This window comes from Pelodiscus sinensis, chromosome 1 (assembly GCF_052426305.1).
Source record: "Pelodiscus sinensis isolate ZL-2025 chromosome 1, ASM5242630v1, whole genome shotgun sequence".
NCBI lineage: Eukaryota > Metazoa > Chordata > Testudines > Trionychidae > Pelodiscus > Pelodiscus sinensis.
In genome coordinates this window covers 44,327,606-44,347,193 of record NC_143052.1, presented here as the reverse complement: position 1 = coordinate 44,347,193, position 19,588 = coordinate 44,327,606, and the positions used below count along the sequence as shown (strand labels likewise).

Genomic DNA, 19,588 nt, shown 5'->3' with positions numbered 1-19,588 from the left:
TTATGTTGTGTGAGAGTGCCTTTTATCTTGTCATTGCTTTGTCATTATCAACTTCCGTGTTTCCCTTGTGATTCATTAGGCTAAAGAATCTATAGCAATATTTCTGCTCTGGCTGATAATGGCTAGGCAGCCTCCCCAGACGGTAGTCACATTGTCTTATAGTCACTAGGTCAGAGTGGCTTTAGTATTTTTACAAAATATTTTTTGCTTTATTGTCATATGTTATGCCATATGTAAAGAGTATAGATATTTACAGTGCATCATGTCTGTAGAAGACCTAACATAATTACAATAGTTTGAATTAGGGCTGTCAAGCAATTAAAAAAAATAGTGATTGTGTGATTAAAAAAAGTAATCGCAATTAATCATGTAATTAATTGTGTGTGCTGTTCCTTTGTCAAAGGGGCAGTGCTGCAGAAGCCCAGGATCAGCTGGAGTCCTCAGCTGACCCCAGGCTTAGTGCAGCTGCTTCTTTGAAATGCAGTGGCGGCGTTTCAAAGGGGCAGCACTTCAAAGGGGCAGCACTGTAGGAGCCCAAGGTCAGCTGGAGTCCCCAGCTGACCCCGGGATCCGTGCAGCATTGCCCCTTTGAAGCGCCAGAACATCACTTCAAACGGGCAGTGGAATGCAGAACTGGGGATCAGCTGGGACCTACAGCTGATCACAGGCTTCTAATGCGCTGCTCCTTTGAAGTGCCAAAGTGGCACTTCAAGGGAGCAGTGCAGCATTAACGCCTGCGATTAACACTGTAATTTCTTTAACGTGTTAATCGTGCCCTGCATTAATCGCAGGTGTTAATGCAGATAAATTGACAGCCCTAGTTTGAATATATTCAAATTAACCCCCTGGGTCATATCAATTGATATGACAGCAAACATTTAAAATCTGCAAAATCTGATTCTTCAAAGTCTGTGCAGCACAGGAATCATGCAGCACCTAACAGGATCAGGCCCAGAAAATTTCCTCAAAACAAAAACAAAAAAAGTCCTGCATTAGTGAAAGCGACATAGCCTGTTCCTCATGGAAGCTGCACTAGATTGATTACAGGTTTGTATGTAATTTGTGGTGACTGTTTTCTTTTCCATAATAAGGCCAAATCTTTTCCAACTTAGTTTGCTGCAAAAATAGTTCTTCAGTTTCCATTTACTTATATAAAACCCTATTTTGTGTAATTCATCTTGCCAGATTATTGTAAAATACATGCTCTTGAGAGTGCTTGTGAGGGAGGATAGATACTGAATTCTTGTAACAAAGGCTTTTCTCTGGTGGTTTATATGGAGCACCACATAATCCTGCTATTAAATATATTTTTAAAAAGGAAAGCTTAATTATTACCCCTAACAAATGTTCTTCTTTGAGAGATTGTCCACAGAGATTTAGAAGAGCATGGAGTGAATGTGCACTAAGCTTGGTATCTGTGGGGACAACATATCTTGAAGAACCACAGTTACTGTAAGGTAAGCACCTAGTCATTCTCTTTAAATGATCTAAAAATAGTGTAACCGATGTTGTAATGGGTTTATTATGGAGTCTTATTTTAGTAGTAAATATCTATTTCTATAGAAAGGATACACATTAAATAAGTTCTTAGATTATCCTGTCTCTTTTTTTCATGATTATTTCACAATTGTCCACTAAATATCATTTGGCAAATGTTGGCCCCAATCTTGCAGTCCTTACACAGCCAAATTCCTTCTGTTTGTATAAAGCTCAGAACCACTGAATATACTCGATAGAGCTTTAAAGTAATATGTTGAGTCTGTGCTTTTGTTTTGTGCTGCATATTGCTGAGTATAATACAATAAAATAATAATACTTTTCCCTTCTATGATGATTTTTTCCCAAGAAACACAATGATCTCTACAAACATTCGTTAAGTTAACATGCACAGCAGCCCTGGGAGGAAGGTGTTATCATCCCATTTTGCAAAAGGGAAAACTGAAGTAGAAGGTAAGTGATAAGTGACTTGCACCAAGATCGCATGACGAGGCAGGGTTGGAGCCAGGAGCTGCTGTTTTTCAGTTCTTTGCTCTTATTACTAGAACAGGTGCTCATATATTGATGATGACTGGGCCAATATGGAAAACGCACACTATCTTATTTGAAGATATTTATTGCTTTACATGTTTTCCTTGTTTGCTATTAGCAAGTGCACCTGACTCCTTCGAGAACAAATGTGCTGTGTACATTTTTATCTGGATACGTGGGAGGAATAACATGTGAAAATCCCATCTGTTGCACTGTGAATATTTCCTGAGGTTATTTCAATATAAGATATGTACATACAGATAAATTACATCTTTGTACTCATTTACGTCTAAGCAGTGTAGTTACATCTTAATTACATAATTATATTCAGAAAGTATATTACAGCGTTTCAAATTTTTGATAAACATCGTTGTAGAGATAAGCACTATTCCTGATAGCTTTGTGCAACCATGTTAGATTCAACTTTCTCTCAAGCTGCAGAATACATAAAAAATGATTCATTACTGTGTGCAGCTGAAAACTGGATCACAACGAGGGTAGATACTTTCAAAAACGACAAAATATGAGGACCTAAAGAAAAAGTACTAGAATTATAATAATTAAACCTACATTGCTAAGAAGTTATGTCCTTATCTAGGAACAAAAAAGTAGAAGAGTCCTTGAACATGTGAGTGATCAAGTTAAGCTAGTTTCAAGACAGGATTATCCTATTCTACTTGGAGTCTAAGAACCAATTCATCATGATGATAATTGCTTTTATTTCACATCAATGGCAGCTGAAAACAACATCACAGAGTAGGTTGGAATGGCATGCTAAGGCAGGAAATTGTCCTAGATGTAAGAAACATCTAGAAGGGTAACTGACCAGTGTCCTCATTGACTGCAGATGTAACTTTATAATTTTTAGATGATTTTCCTTATCTGGGCATAGGAAGAACAAGAGGTGAAGTATGCATGTTGCCCATACAATGGCAGAAACGTAGCGAGGTGTGTACGGGGGGCAGTTGTCCGTGGGTGCCACGCTAGAGGGTGCTGGGCTGGGGTGGGAGCAGAGCGCACGCGTTGTGGCGAGTGTATGGAACTGCTCCCTGTAGGATTGTTCTACTTCTGGTAGCAGTTTCCTATATGAGCATTTCCTTATGATCATACAAATAAGAAAATGCTACCAGTAGCACAATCCTATAAGGTAGCAGCTTTCTACATTACACTGGCACTGTTGGGCCACGTGCTTCCTGTGCAATCTAGCCTCCGAGGCAGGGCCAGGCAGCGGGAGCAGCCACTTTAAAGGTAGGGTTACCCATACCTCCGGTGATTGGCTCAGCGGAAGGGGGAGAAGGATTAGGTTAGAGTGTGGGAAGGGCAGAGGGGACTGGAGGTGCCTGGCTCTGGGGGACGGGCATTGGGTTAGAGCAGGAGGAGGGCTCCAGGGGAGGAGGGGCATTACGTTGGAGCAGAGGGGCTAGGGATGTCTGGCTCTGGGGAAGGGATGGGTGCATTGGGGTACTTATAATTTTTTAAAGGGCTACTTTATAAAAAAAAGTTGAGGAACACTGTTCTAAACCAGTATTTCTCAACTAGTGGTACGAGTACCCTTAGGGGTACTCAAGAGAAGTCTGGGGGGGTACGTCAACACAGCTGACATTTGGAGAAAACTGAATTTTTGTGTTAAGTTTTACAACACTTTATTATTTTCGTACTTTTTTACACCCAAAAATTTCATCGCCCGTCTTGCTATGATTAAGTTGTTTAAACAAATGTATTGCACTGGTAGAAAAAAAAATTGTGTCTGAAAACTGTAGGTATTGGAGGTACTTATAATTTTTTTTTTCAAGGGGGTACTTATAATTTTTGTAAAGGGGTACTTTATTAAAATATGTTGACACAAACTGCTCTCAACCATTCCTTTTGGCCTCCCTGTTTCCTTTCTCCTTTGGCAAGTTGGACAGGTAAAAATATATTAAACGTGCACACAGTGCTCAGTCTACCTCAGCTCGTGCTGGATAATCTGGGCCTCAATTCTAAAGGAGTTGGCATTACTGAGGTGATTGAATCCCTCCATGTTTTGTTGTGGATTTTCCAAAGAAAATGCTGGTATATTCTATAGGTCATCCACGTTTCCAAGTCCTAGCAGAGACTTGGGATTAACATGGCTTTCTCAACTAAAAGTCTTATACGTGTTCAGAAGTTTTGATTGTAAACACCTGGCAAGGCAGTCTGCCAAAGGCAAGGCTGGCCTTGAATCTTGACATCTATGAATGGCTTCACTTGAATGGCTTATGTGAAATTTGGAAGAGCAGCTCAGAGAGACCTCTCTCCTTTACTTAAGGATAGAATCTCACGGCAGCCTGAAGGAAAAAGTTCTCGTGGCAGACAGAAAGCCTCGCTTGCAGTGTATCCTCAGCATTAGGCTACTTATTGCTTCAAGTGCCTTCAAGAAAGTGAGGGTGATTCTCTTGTTGTGTGTTAGTTTTATTTTAAAGTTTTTCTTAGTGTTATTTTAACAGGTAAGTTCATCTCTTACATTCACTGATGTAGCAAAGAGAATGTGGGGGAATAGTTGCTCCCGGGCACCCCAGTAGGGGGGCACTAATTTAGTCCCCTTCCACTTCCCCTGTCATCCCTTGGCTTGCCTGCTCCTCTCCAACCCCAGCCCAACCCTTCTTCATCTTAGACAGCGGGATAGTGTGTGCAGGGGCCTTCCCCAAACTGGAGGGGTGGGGGGTTAGGGTCAGGGTTGGGGTTCAACCATGCACCAGGTTCAGGGTACTGCCATGTAGCAGCGAGGGGAGAGGGCACAAATTTTGCTTTTGTCCTCAGGCAGATAACACCCTCGCTACGCCTCTGTACAATGGCATCAGTGGAAGGCAATATTATGGCAATAGCTGTAGAACACTAGAAGAGTCAGCAGAACAGAATGAGCAGGGCAGCTTACAATGTTTGTCCTGCCCTCTTCTGTCACTCTTTCTCCCCTCCAGTCCTGTTCCTTTCTCTCTGCACTGATGAAGGCAGTGCTAGGGATGTAAGTGACTAGTCCCTAGTGGGAGCAGGAGCCAGTGCTGGGCGGAGCTGGCTTAAAATCTGCGGGGGCGGAGGAGGCAGGGAGGTAGTGGGGACCACGTGCAAACTGGGAATCAGCTTATTCCTGGCTCACACCCAGTCCTGGGGTGGGAGCTAACCCTGTTGAGGCTCCCCCACTTATCGACTAGTCGGAAAATCCATCAACTAGTTGATTAGTTGATTAAACTAAATGTAACATTCCTAGTAGGTATCACACAGGTTCATATGTTTATGAACATGGAGTATCACTCTACTCTCCACAGCAGCCTGAAGTGCTTGGTAAATCTGCTCAGGTTTACGAAGATTGGTGTATATCCATTTTCCATTGATGTCCTGTAACCTGCACAGTCATCATTTATATATAATTGAGATATTTCATATAGAGCATGCCATGTGAGGTATCGGGGAAAAGGATTGCATCTGCTGAAACTCACTGTTCTATCTAAATATGTGCATCATGCATGTATATGAAGATATGAGAATTGCGTTGTATGGTTGTCACTAAAAATATGCTGTAGGCTTGGGAAGAACCCAGATACTAGCTCCCCAAAGATGGGGAGGTATCAAAACACCATCAACAGCCATTGTCTAGCAAGGGAGCTACAACACCATGACTCCCTTGCACAAGGCCAAACCAGGAGAATTGCTCAGCCTTGCCTGGTGACCCAGCAGTGTCCACCAGACATGCCTGGCCTTGTGTTTTTCAAGAATTTGAACTAAGGGTATAAAACAGAAAACAGTGGCCCTATGTTTCACCTTTTCTCCTTTCCTTACATATGCTACAAGGAACCAGAACATAGAAGAATTCAAGAGAGGAGACTGGCTCAGATTTAAGAGAAAAACAAAAGATTGTAACGTCCAGTGGGGTGAGAACATTGTTTGTTCTAAATACTGACTAATGTATGTGCTTATATTTTCTTTTTTTTTTAGTAACGTCTCTGAATTTTTGCCTATCACTTATATACACTTAAAATCTATCTTTTCTAATCAATAAACTTGATTTACTGCTTACTTGCTTTGCCAGTGAGTTGGCCTGCAGTGATTGGTAAATACGTTCAGGTTTACAAAGGCTAGTGTATGTCCATTTCTCATTGATGAAGTATTGAATCTAATAAACTTGCAGTATTCAGAGGAACTTGAGCAGTGCAAGACATTATATTCCTGAGGTACAAAGCTGGGAGTTGGGGGATTTGGCTGATGCTTTTCTCTGTGTTATTCATGAATGGCTCTGGGAACATTCATGCAATCTACCTTGGTGCGGGGCTCCACAGGTGATTGTGTTGAGTGATAACAGTGCCTGGTGATGTTCACTGTTTGTCAATAGTAAAGCATCGTGAGAGAGCTCAGGCCACAGAGTGAATGGGGAACAACAGTATCAGAGTCCCGGGCTCAACCCTGGAGATCCTGTAACACGTGGCTTAAGCTATGTGGAAGAAGGGTAGATGTATTTACTTTGATGGAGTCTACAAAGAAATAAAAATGGACCCCAAGGACCATAACTGCATGTTTCCTTTATTTGTGCTGACAGAAGCAATGGACTGAATTTTGCTCTGTCTGTGCAAAATGTACAACCCCATATGGACCTCAAGAATGACATAACACTAAATGTATGTGGACATGAATCATTGATACTGGAGATCCTTAACTCCAACTCTCTCCCTTGCTGTGGTCACAGAGACAACCACTACTAATGTTTTATTGGTCATATTTAATGACAGATCAGCCAAACTCTACAGTGTATTGAATTCACACTTCCCTGGGCTTAAAGCATGTGATTTCAAAGAGATAGCCTTAATTTAGTCTGAACAAAGTCCTGTTAAAAACACAGACACACATTCCCTCCTGAATGCACAGTGGTTTGGTTTGATAGGCCAAACATTGAACATTGTGCTACTGAAACAGCTGGTGAGAATTAAGGATTTGCTTTGAAAAACAAATTTTCCTTGTAAACTCTTTGCTTAGGTCGGTCACATGTGCTTAGATATTCTTCCTTTAATCCATGTATCTTTAAGCTAATTATTTTTTAGTCAGTCTTTGTTGAGTTTGGTGAATTATGTTTATCCAAAGAAGAGTTTGATTCTTCGTGGTAGCTTACATTCCGGAAGTCAGAAATTCACCCCAAGTGACTTTCACTGTCATGTGGAAGGACTTTAACACCTTATAAATGCCATGAATCAGCTGTTCGCAGGGGTGCTGGGAGGGACGGGGAGGAGTTGGTATGTGTGGGGCTGCTGGCTCATGACAGTCAGAGGGGGAGGGAACAGAAAGGGGAGCTTGGTGCCAGTGGGTGCTCTGCTCCCACTAATTTTTCCCCATGATGCTCTAGGCCTGGAGCCAGTTTCTATAATTGCATTTGAGATTCAGACAGTCTTAAGTTCATACTTCACTGCCTTGTTTGAACTGTACAATAGGCCAGTCTGATGGCAGCTACTAAAGACTCTGGCTTGCACGTCCATGAAAATATTTTTCTCTTAATCCTATTTCTGTGCCATTCATATTACATTCATCTGGGGGAATCTGCAGTGATGCCTTTTTCTCTTCCAGAGAGACAAGGTGACTGAGGTAATATCTTTTATTGGACCAATTTCTGTTGGTGAGACAGGTTTTCAAGCCACACAGAGCTCTTCTTCAGGTCAGAGAAAAGCTCTGATGCTGGAGTGCCTGTGTGGCTCTAATTAAAGCTTGTCACTCAGAAGTTGGTCCAATAAAAGAATTATTGCCTCACCCACCTTGTCTCTTTAATATGTTAGGCCTGACATGCCTATGACTAGACTGCATGCATTTTTCTCTCCAAGTCACACAATGTTTGTAGTTTAATGAAGCATAAAAGTAAATGTCTGGAAGATACAGAAATCTCACAAGCAGTTTAAGTTAATAATTAGTTCTATGTAATTATTCTATTTATATTATGTACATGGGAATGTATTGATTGGAGCTCATGTGTATTGTGGAAAATTATTGCCCCATGGGTTTAAAAAAAGTGACTGATAGACTGGTGTAATACAGGTGATGTATGAAACAAAGTGGATATGGGCAGATCATGTAGGTGGACACCCCACATTAGTGATTGGATCCCATGAGACCACAAACAACTTCTGGGTAGACTGAAAATGTTGGGTTGATCCCATGACAAGACTGTTTGGCCAGAAATGGAAAGAATGTGCTCTCAACAAAATGGAATGGGTGTGATGTCGACTTGTATTCATGGAAGAACAGACAAGGAAGAGCCAGCCAAAGAGGGCAACGGTGGCTGAAAGAGGCATATACAACCTCTAAGCCAAAGTTATTTTGCACAGGTTAGATTAATTTTGTTAATCCAAATAGGGAAAGCTACTTACTACAACCAAGTCCCACATTTTCAAACTTGGATGCTTAAAGTTAGATTCGTACATAGGTGACCAGATTTTCAGAAGTTTTAAGCTCCCACAAATCCCAATGAGGGTCTTGGCAGTGTCAAAAATTAGACCACATTTAATTATGCTGCAAACACACTTATGATTGTATTTACTTTATACACTGTGACTAGTTCCATTTACCTTACCAGAGCTCATTACATATGCATAGTTTTAACTTTACCCAAGGTTTTGTAGGATAGGTCCGTATGAACTACATTTAAACTTTCTCACAGAATTTAAATACAGAAGGGACCATCATGATTATCTAGTCTGACCTACAGCACATTCCAAGTCATAGAATCTTACCCACCCATTCCTGTAGTAGGCCCCTAATCTCTGAGTTACTGAAGACCTCAAATCTTGATTTAAAGACTTCATGTTATAGAGAATCCACTATTTACTCTAGTTCAAATAGCAAGTGACCCAGGACCCACACTTCAGAGGAAATTAAAATTCCCCAGGGTTCCTGCCAATCTGATCTGAGGAAAATTCCTTCCCAACCCAAACTATGCCTCTCAGTAAGCTCCTGAGCATGTGGGCAAGACCCGCCAACCAGACTCCTGAGAAAAAATTGTTTCCTGATGCTTGGGATGGGCCACACTAAGAATGTCACACTCACTGCAGACAGCAAGAAACAGAGCAGGCAATCCCCAAAACTTATTTTACAATTAGATTAATCAAACCAAATAGCTTCTATAACACCACAGTGGTTAACAAGAAGCCAAATAATGTCCCCCTTAGGCAGAGCAGTCCATAGGATGGTTCTGTGTGGCTGCCTCAGGCCCTGTGATTTTGGGGGGTCCATGGCAGCCACCCCAACCATTCTATGGATAGGACTGTCCTCCATACTGAGTTTAGCCCACAGGGCTCAGGAAGGCCTGGGGGATTTCCTGGAATGCCTAGTGCAGGTCAGCAAGAAGGGTTGGACACCTACACACTTCCATGGCAACAGTAGTTGTGAGAAGCAGAAAGAAGTAGCAAACTGCTCTGCTCTGCCACCATCTCCCAGCCGGGTCACACTGGGGGCAGAGAAGACTTGGGGTAGGGGTGGGGTATGGGAAATGAGTGGAGTGGAGCAGGGATGGGAAGAAGCACAGTAGAAGCAAGAAGTGGCAGGGTTGGGAGTTGGGCCTGGAGAAGAGGGGAATTTCCCCTGGTCTCGCTGTCCCCCTAGGTATTCCAGCTCTTGGTTGCTAGCCAGATACATTGGTTTAATATGGAGAGAGGTTACTAAAAACCCAGTTTACCATAGCTAATTTTCCACCAATTCCAAATGGTTAGACACTCAGGTTACTCCATATTTCAGATTTTACCCAAATATTACACTGTCAGCCAAACCTTAGTAATCTAACTAAAAATTTATTAATACAAGAAAATATTAGATAAATGGTTAAAAAGATCATTTACATAAAAATATTTGTAAAATTTTTATACTAGGTTTGTAGCAGTGATAGCCAGCAAAAGTCTCTCTGGTGACTTCCAAAAGATTTGAAGGTCCTCAGTCTATAGCTCAAAACACTCCTTTTAGTTGTCAATCCACTGTCCAGAAAATTAGAGCAGGAATAAGCCAAAAAGGAGATGTCTCAAGTGTCTTTATATATGTCCTCTACCATGTACATGGAAAGTTACTGTTCCAAACAATGCCTATAGCTGCTCTGTATGGAAAATTATTGATCAATATGAAGTCTGTGGTCACATGTCCACATCACATGCCCTTACATGTATAATTAGGATCTGAATGAGTGCTTTCCTGATAGCTAGCTGTGAGGGGGAAAACACCCTGCGTGTGTTTATGTAAATACAGTTTGCTCTTACTTTGCTTCGATTGCTTGATATTCAGCAGATTTTGTGGTGTTTTGTCATTGCAATCAACTTAACTGGTGTTGGGTAACAAACTATGTTAGTACTGAATGCAGAGATAGTGAAATATGGTTTCCAATGTGTAATTATTGTAGAAATGCAAAAAAGGGCTGGTGAGACTGAATGTAAACTACGTTATAGGTGTCATCCTAATAACAAACATATGAGATACAAATACATAGCAAATATTTATAACTTCAGACACAGTGATGATACATGACCTATGAGGAGAGACTGCGGGATTTGGGTTTGTTTAGTCTGCAGAAGAGAAGAGAAAGGGAGGATTGGATAACAGCCTTCAACTTCCTGAAGGGAAGTTCCAAAGAGGATGGAGAGAGGCTGTTCACAGTAGTGACGGATAGCAGAACAAGGAGCAATGGTCTCAAGTTACAGTGGGGGGGAGGTCTAGGTTGGATATGAGGAAAATCTATTTCACTAGGAGAGTGGTGAAGTACTGGAATGGGTTACCTTGGGAGGTGATGGAAAAGCCCTGGTCTGGGTTGATTTAGTTGAGATTGATCCTGCCTTGGGCAGGGGGCTGGACTTGATGACCTTGTAAGGTCTCTTCCAGCTCTATGATTCTATGATTTAACCAGGATAATCATATTTAACAGCTTGTAACTCTTCCACGGACACCTTACATGATACATCTTATATAAGAATTGTTAAAATTATATATATAACTATATAAATAAATAAAATATATAAATATAAATAAAATATATAAAATTGTATAACGCAATGATACAAATGGACATCTTCAATCATATAGCATCATAAGAATTATCTGTAGAAATTCAGTTTGTCCTCTTTAATGCCCCATCTCCAGCCCCTGGAAATACTGCTAATAGCAGTCATACATGGACAACATGCCTTTGTAGGCAGTCTCATCATGCCATTTCCTCCATAAATTGATAAGTCTTAAAATAAGGTAGGCTTTTTGCCTCCATGACTCCCTTTGGAAGGTTCTTTTTCAGAACTTCACTGCTCTGATGAAATGTATCAAATGTCAGGCCTAAACTTCCTGATGCACAATTTATATCTATTTGTTCTTGTGCAACAACTGGCCCTTTTCTTAAATAACTCTTCTCCCTATCTGGTGTTTAGCCCTCTGATATATTTATACAGAGCAATCATATCTCTCCTCAGCCTAAATCTCCTCTCATAAGGTAGGCTTTCCATTTCACTGATCATCTAGTATCCCTACTCTGTACCTGTTCCAAGTTGAGTTCATCTTTCTTAAAAATGGGAAACAAGAATTGCACACTGTATATCCAATAAGATCTCACCAGTGTCTTATGTAATAGCAATAAAACTTTCCTGTCTCTACTGGAAATATCTCACCTGATGCATCCTAGGACTGCATTAGTCTTTTACATGGCCACATCACACTGGCAGTTTATAGACATCTAGCAATGAACACATACAACCAGATCTTTTGCCTCTTCTGTTGCTCTCAATGAATACATCTCTAGTTTATAGCAAAAATTCCCATAGTTAGTCCCTTTGTAGTATTAAATTTTATCCTATTTCTATTACTGCAGTTTTCAAAGTCATCCATATCTTCTTGTATTATATTATGATTGTCTTCCATATTGACAGTACCTTCCAACTCTGTGTGATTTACAAATTTCATTAGCACATGCACTTTTTTGTGCCAAGGTCACCAATGAAAATGTTAAATGAAATTGGTTCCAAAACTGATCCTCAAGGAACTCCACTAGTAATATCTCGCCAGCCTGACAGCTTGCCTTTCAGCATGTCTGATTTACTCTCCCCTTTAACCAGTTTCTTATACACCCTTTGATTCTTGTATTAATCCCCTTCTTCTCCAATGTACCTAATACTTTGCCATGTGGAATGGTATGAAATGTTTTTTCTGAAAACCAGGTAGATTAGATCTATTGCTTTTCCTTTGTCTAGATTGAATATTGGTTATATTCTGAAAGAAAGACATATCTGTCCTTGCTGATCCATTCCTTCCCCCATTCCTTGTAGGCTTTCTGTTTTCTCTTAATAATCTGATTGAAGTGCTTGTTTATCCAGTTTGTTCTGCAATCCTCCTCACAATCCCCCACCTCCTTGATTAGGATGCAAGTTCAGATAGTTTCTGCAACTTTGACTTAAGTAATTCCATGCCTTCTCCACAGTAAGACCCTTGAGTCCTTCAGTCCAGTTCACTTCCCTAACTAATTTCCTTAATTTGTTAAAATTTGCCCTTTTGGAATCAAGGATCTGAGCTGCAGATCTATTTTCCTGTATCCTTCCATTTAGTATAACCCGCATTTAATTTAGTATCAAGTACATTAACTAAGGTTGGGCCTCACAGCCAGTTCTTCTATGCGGTCCTCACTGTTTACCAACACTAAATCTAAAATGGCATCACCTCTTGTTGTGTGAGGGCCGTTGGTGAAGAAATCTGTCAGTTGCAACATCCCCGGATAGCTGGGCCCTATCATTATTAGTAGCACTTGTCTGTTCAATCTAAAGTCTCCCATAATCACATGGCTCCTAGTAGTATTTATTTCATGAAAATATTGAGGAGGTTTCTATCCATATTCAAATCAGATCCTGGAGGTCTGTAGCAGACCCCAAATACTATCCCCTTGGCATCTCTGTTACCATTTTTCCCCAAAAGTGATTTTGACCCAAACAGATTCCATATAATTCATTCCCTCACTACTGGTTTCTGCCTCTAAGCTCTCAGTTTGCCTGGCTTTTTTAACTCTTTAAATTTGTATGTCCCTCAAAATTGGCTGCAACTATTTTGCTCCAAATTTACTCTCTACCTTGGCAAATCTTAGGACTACACAGATGTAAAGTCTATTTGGTTGCTGTTGTTTGTATCATTCTTATGTATTTTGAAGACACTTGAACTCCTTTGACCGCATGTTGAATTCTGTCAATAGCAGAGCTGCAGCAGAGTAGGAGTCACCATCTTTGATAAAATTAAGCGAAAACATTTATCGTTGTCCCTCATGTTTGTTGTAAACATTGGATTTAGCCTTGACAGTATCGTGTTGCCTCTTGGTTCCCATAGCTGCCAGGAGGAGGAGATTAGTTGGGATCCTATCAATGTTACTCCTTAATCAGTCACTGTTCAGTGAATAAACAATGGCAGGACTCTCAATCCCAATCACTCAAATCTCCTGTGTCAGACCTCCAAAATCATGACTGAGTGTTTTATTTAATGCTGAGTTCTTTTTATGTGTCCTCCAGTTTCGAAGCCTCTATAGTGTCTTAGGTCACATCATGTAAGCTCTTGGTGACAGGGACAGGGTCTGTCTTTCTCTTCTGTGTTCGCACAGGGCCTAGCCCAGTAGAGCCCTGGTCCATGACTAGGGTATGTAAGTGCTGTGGGAATACAAATAATAATAATAATAATCCAGATTTACTCTGCAATGATGAACGCTAGATATTTAGTCTTTTTTTTTTAATGGGAGCTGAGATCTTCACTACATCAGCCTTCTGGGCAGGAGATTTAATTAAAACACAAAGTTTCACAAGACTGATGGTAAAATCATAAGGTGCTCATATTGCAAATTGTCCCTGTGGCCACTTCAGCACTTCCAGCCTCAGTCACAATGATGAAAGATACAATCTGAATAACTAGTACACTGGACAGACTTGTGGATGGAAAGACATAACTTGAGGAGAGTTATTGGAGTTTCACTTTGAGTCAGCAGCAAAGTGAACTTGCTATTCTTATATCTCTCTTCCCAACATGCATGAAAGAAATTAATTTAAAAGCCCTGAAACATCTCAGACTGAGTAGGTTGAAGATTTTTGTATTCCTTGTACTTATCACAATAATTCAGCAGAATGCTTTAGATGAGAAAATTAGATACTTGATTTCTCCTGGTTATGTGTACTGATTTTTTTACATAATTTTTTTTCATGGCACTTCTTTCTGCTTTATTTCTAATTAATACTCCTGATAAAGAGAAAATGTTAAAATGAAAGTAAAATATAGTTACTAGAGCATTTTCCATAGCCTGGTGATTTTGTTACCAGTTGCTTTAGCTTACCGTCTATGTATTTCTCAGTCATATGTATTGTATATACAAGTCAGTATCAACAAGTCAATATCAACATTGCATTAATAATGCAACTTTGAAATAATTGTTTAGTCTAATAGCATGCAGTGGGGTAGGGTAAAATTCACCCAAATGCAAAGGGCTTTCACAAGATGCTACACAAATTTTTGAATGAAAAACATTTTCAATAAATGTTGCCTTTTTGTTATTAAAAACCTCCAAAAACTTTATGCAAATACATTTAAATGTTATTAACAGTTTCCACTTTGCGGTTTATCTGTTTGTGAATTTCTGTTTGGCTGAGGGGATTGTTTTACATTGCCAATTTTGATTGGCTGGGTTTCATCACTTAGTGAAAGGAGGTTCCAAACACATTTCTAAAATGAAAATTTCACTTTCAAAATTCAAAATGTTTCATTTTCAAAGCTCATATTTACAAAATTAAAAAAGAAAAGAAAGTGGCTCAAAAGAATTCCATGGACACGTTTGGAAAAACAAAAACGGTCCCGTTTTTGTACTTTACATTTTGACCAGCTCTAAGGTTGCGATCCCAATGTGTAAAGAATATAAGTATGCAGGGATGAATCCCTACTGAGACCTTTGCTACAGAGTGAATCTGAACATGTATTCTATTAAAGCACTGGTAATGAGATATCTGGCTTTGGTAACCAATTTTGAATGGACTATAGTTCTTTATTTTACTCTGAGATTTCACAGTTTGGTTCTCGCTCCTAATCACCTTTATATGTACATCTATGAGAGAAGCTTAACAGCAAAAAACCAAATTAGACTTTCCAATTCTCAAAGTACCAAGCACAACAGAAGAAGAATGATAAGGAAAAGAATAATTTCTAATAAAACCTGTGTGGGATACTTCTCAAGGGAAAATAAAGCAGCTCAACACTTACAACTGCAAATGAAAGGATTTTTTGGCTCTCTAACTGTAGTCTTCTGCCAGGTAAAGAGCAAGAAAGCTCTGAACCACAAAGTAATTTAATTTGCTGAGCGGTAATGGGGAGTGAAAAGATTTGCTGTGCACATACTGAAGCTATAAAGATCTTTCTAATTTCCAGACAAAATAAATCATTAAACTGGTGTTAAGATTGTAAATATATCATTCATTTAAGGAGGGGGAATTTAATACAGTGTGTGCTATTAAAAACAGATATTTATGACACCACATTTAATTTCACAGTAATGTTTGTGGAGTCTCTTATAGTGTCGTTAGAGTGGAGAAAACTTCACAAACCACAGTAAATGTAGCTATCAAGAATTCTTAAATACCTAGGCCCAGAACGTAACTTTTGGTAGGACAAATCATAGCAGGAGGGAAAATTATCTGGATTCTTTATCGGGGTCAGGATTAGCCATCCTCCTTGGAAGAAGCCAGAGTTCTTTACACAGACTGTATAATATTTGAGGCCATAGCAGGTGAGACCAAGAGTCCATCTAGCCCAATATCCTATCTTGGCAGTGGTCAGTGTCAGAGGGAATGAGCTGGAAAAACAATCTTGAATAATCCATCTCCTATTGTCCAGTCCCAGCTTCTGGCAGTTGGCAGCCAGGGCTTGGCAATTTAAGCTTATCTAATTCTGTTTTGAACCCAGTTATACTTGTGGCAACACAGGTTGACTGTGTAGTGTTTCAAGAAATGCTTCTTTATGTTTGCTTTAAACCTGCTGTCCATTAATTTCATTGTGACCCGCTAATTCTTGTGTTATGTGAATAGATAAATAACCCTTCCCTGTTCACTTTCCCCACACCAGTCATGATTTTATAGACCTCTATCATAGCTCGCCTTAGTTGTCTGTTTTCTAAGATGAACAGGCCTAGTCTTTTTAATCTTTCCTGAAATAGAAGCTGTTCTCTCCCCCTACTCATTTCTGCTTCCCTTCACTGTTCATTTTCCAGTTCTAATATATCTTTTTTGAGATGGGGCAATGACAATTGCATGTGTTATTGAAGGTATGGGCATACTATGGATTTATATAGTGGCATTACAATATTTTACTTCTTATTACCTAAGTTTTTCCTATGTAACGTTTCTCACCTTTATTGACTACTGCTGCACATTGAGCAAATGTTTTCAAAGAATTATCCACAATAACGCTAAGATCTTGCTTGAGTAGTAACACTTACTTAGACTCTGTCATTTTGAATTATGACAAAGTCAGACCTGACAGCAATAAAAGAGTGGTCCTATTAGAGTTTGGGACATGGCCAGGCATAAGTCCGCTTACATCTAAAGGATCTCCCCCCAGCCCAGAATACCAAGTAATTTATGGGGGACAAATTAAAGAAAAAGTAGGACGGCTGTGGAAGTCAAAGGGATAGAATGAGGGGCCTGGACAGAGACACTGAGCAGAGAGCCCTGCACAGTGCCCACTTCCCCTCCAAGTCAGCAGATGCCACCCAATGGAAGTCTGCCCAGATGTGTGAAGGGATAAAGGAGCAGAAATAACCTCTCTCCCCCTCCCCCCCTCCCCCCCAGTCACAGGCCCTTCCTTCAGCCAGCCTCTGCTCCCCGGTCTTGTAAATGGCCAAAAGCATGGTGGAAGGCAGGAAAGTTCAGCCCTAGAATGGAAAAGGCTCTTTTCCTTATGAGCTGAAAAAGAGGACACCTCGGGTCAACTAGGAACATGTGTGTCCAATTAAGGGCTTCCTGTGACTTCTTCTGGTGAGAAAGAAGGAGAGACAAGCAGCAGCAGGGTTAGTTGCAAGAGGTAAAAAAAGTTTTCTCCTGAGAGGAAAGCTGCACTTCCCCCTGGAGGAAACACAACCAAACTATCTGCTTCTTTGGGGAAGAACTGGCACCTGCATAAGAAGGCAACACACCACAGAGGGGACAGGGCAAGATATTCTCTTTTTGTGTTATACATCTGTTTCTTTGGTTTGGATGAAGAGTAATCCTTGAACCTACCCTGAGACATCCCCATCCCCCATATAATATCAAGAAATAAAACCTGACTGAGAAATAAAAACCATCAAAAGTGAGACTGATTTATTCTAGGCCTCCAAATCTGCCAGAGGGGAAACACTGAACCCAGCAAGGTGAAGGAGATGCATTGCCACTAGATGCACAGTTGGGATTACCTTGCTTTGCACTTAGCGTTGAATTTCAACCATTATTTTGTTGTCCTGTCACCCAAGTCAGAGAGATCCCTTTGTAATTCTTTGCAGTCTGATTTGGATGTAATTATTGTGAGTACTTTTGTATCATCTGTAAGTGTTACCACCTCACTGTTCATCCCTGTTTCCAGATCATTTATGAATAGGTTGAACAGCACAGGTCCCAGTGTGGATCCTGAGGGTGAGGAACCCCTGATATTTACCTCTCTCCATTGTGAAAATTGACCCTTTGTTCCCTCCCCTTGCTTCCTATCTTTTAACCCATTACTGATCTATGAGAGGACTTTCTCTTTTATCTTTTGACTACTTATGATATACATGGAGCTCTGGAAACACCTGGAAATACAGGACCACCTTCATGAAAGCCATATGCCTCCATAATGGTTCTGAGGCCCCTTACATCTTTCCATGGCTCCAATGAAATGGTGTTGGCAGGGCTTCTCTTAGTAACAGCCCCTAGATATCCTAATTCCTGATATCTCGCAGGGCTGGGATGAAGAATGAGGAACATAATGCCTGGTCCTTCTGGCCACACTGAACTTGCCAGCTGTCCAGGCCAGAGAGCAATAGTGGCAGGGGTGGCTTCCCTCTACCTCCAACTGCATGATTGGAGAAGACACGTGCCAGTCTAAAAGCCCCAGTTATTACTGGTGTCTGGTATAGACTGTTATAGTTACAGAACGCAAAATACCTGGAAACTATCAGGTTCAAAATTAAAACTAGTAGTATGAACAATTAATGACTCATACTTATGAGCCAAACAATCACTGGAGGATATACAAGTGCAGAGCCAAGATATCCCAGACAACCTTTACTATGCCCTGCCATCCTCACCAGCCATTTGAGTTAGACATGTACCTAATACAAGCTAGTTTACATGTTGAACTCTGAATCCCTTAATACTATGACAATTCAGCAAGGAGCCCAGTCAGAAGGAGAGACCCTAAAGCCTGTAATTATTATAATTTAAAAGTATTTTAATTTTCCCGTGTCTGCAAACATTTTTAAACCACAGCCACATGGGTTATGTAGCAAAGTATACATAGTCCAGGTGCAGCAACATACCAGTTTTACAAGGCCTGGCCTGAGGAAAGCATATTATGAAGATAGAATGAGAGATGGAAAGGTTTTTGGATTTCAAATGCAACACAATAGGGATAACCTGCTCATTTACACCACTCTGTATCTGAGCAACCACCTGCACATCATGTAATTTTGCCTCATGACACTCCTGGGATGCAGCAGTAATGTTGCTATGCCAGTTCTACCATGGAAGAAACTGAGTCACAGATTGGTTAGCGCCTAAATTTTCACAAACATCCCTATATTTTGGATGTCTCATTTTCTGGGAGTCCAACTTCAGGCATGACTTTCAAAGGTGCTGAACTGATTTAGAGCTGTGGATGCCCAATAGTTCTGAAAATCAGGCCCAACATATCAAATAGGGACCTAAAATTTTGAAGAACCCAAAATCATTACCCACCTTTGATAATGTGGGCCTTGTGACACAATGCCACAGTAACCCATAATAATAAATGTTGATGGGTACACATGAAAGAAAACCAGACAGAAAATATGTATTAGTCCAAATATGAAAGCCTACTGATTATCTCAAAGATGGTGTGTAGGTCATACTTGGTAAACAAGAAAATGTGGATCTAGAAATCAATAAACCAAAACTGGAACACTCGATGTTAGACCTAATTGATGAAAAAAATAATGAAGAGATGGGCTATGCCACTAACTACTCCTTCTTGGGTCCTAAAGAAAGAGACTTTATGGGGTCAATGGGGTGAGGAATAAAAAGCTTTTATTTCAAAATAATGTTGAGGTAGAGGACTTTTTACTCTGACTCCTATAACCATCCCTTCTCAGACTTCCTTCTGTGTAGTCAGCCCCAAAAGCCAAAATAAGCTATTTTGATTTACTTACTTGGAATACTTGGAAGATCCATGATTTCATTGATGCAGATAGTCTCGCCACAGATGCAGATCGCAACTTTTTTACCGTCTTGTTTTGTGTGGTTCTTGTCCATGTCCTTCCATGACTCTTCCATAAAGGATCCACCCAACATGCTGAAGGCCTTCCTTTTGTTATTTTTACATCTCATGGATACCAATG

At 40.3% G+C, this 19,588-nt stretch overlaps 1 long non-coding RNA gene across 1 annotated transcript; it reads left to right on the top strand.

The window, feature by feature from the left end:
• The first annotated feature begins 602 nt into the window (after positions 1-602).
• LOC102452562 (uncharacterized) lies at positions 603-14,579 on the top strand. Its single transcript, XR_332045.5, has 3 exons — positions 603-1,457; positions 1,847-1,950; positions 5,833-14,579. It is a non-coding gene; the product is annotated as an uncharacterized LOC102452562 (long non-coding RNA).
• Positions 14,580-19,588: the final 5,009 nt, after the last annotated feature.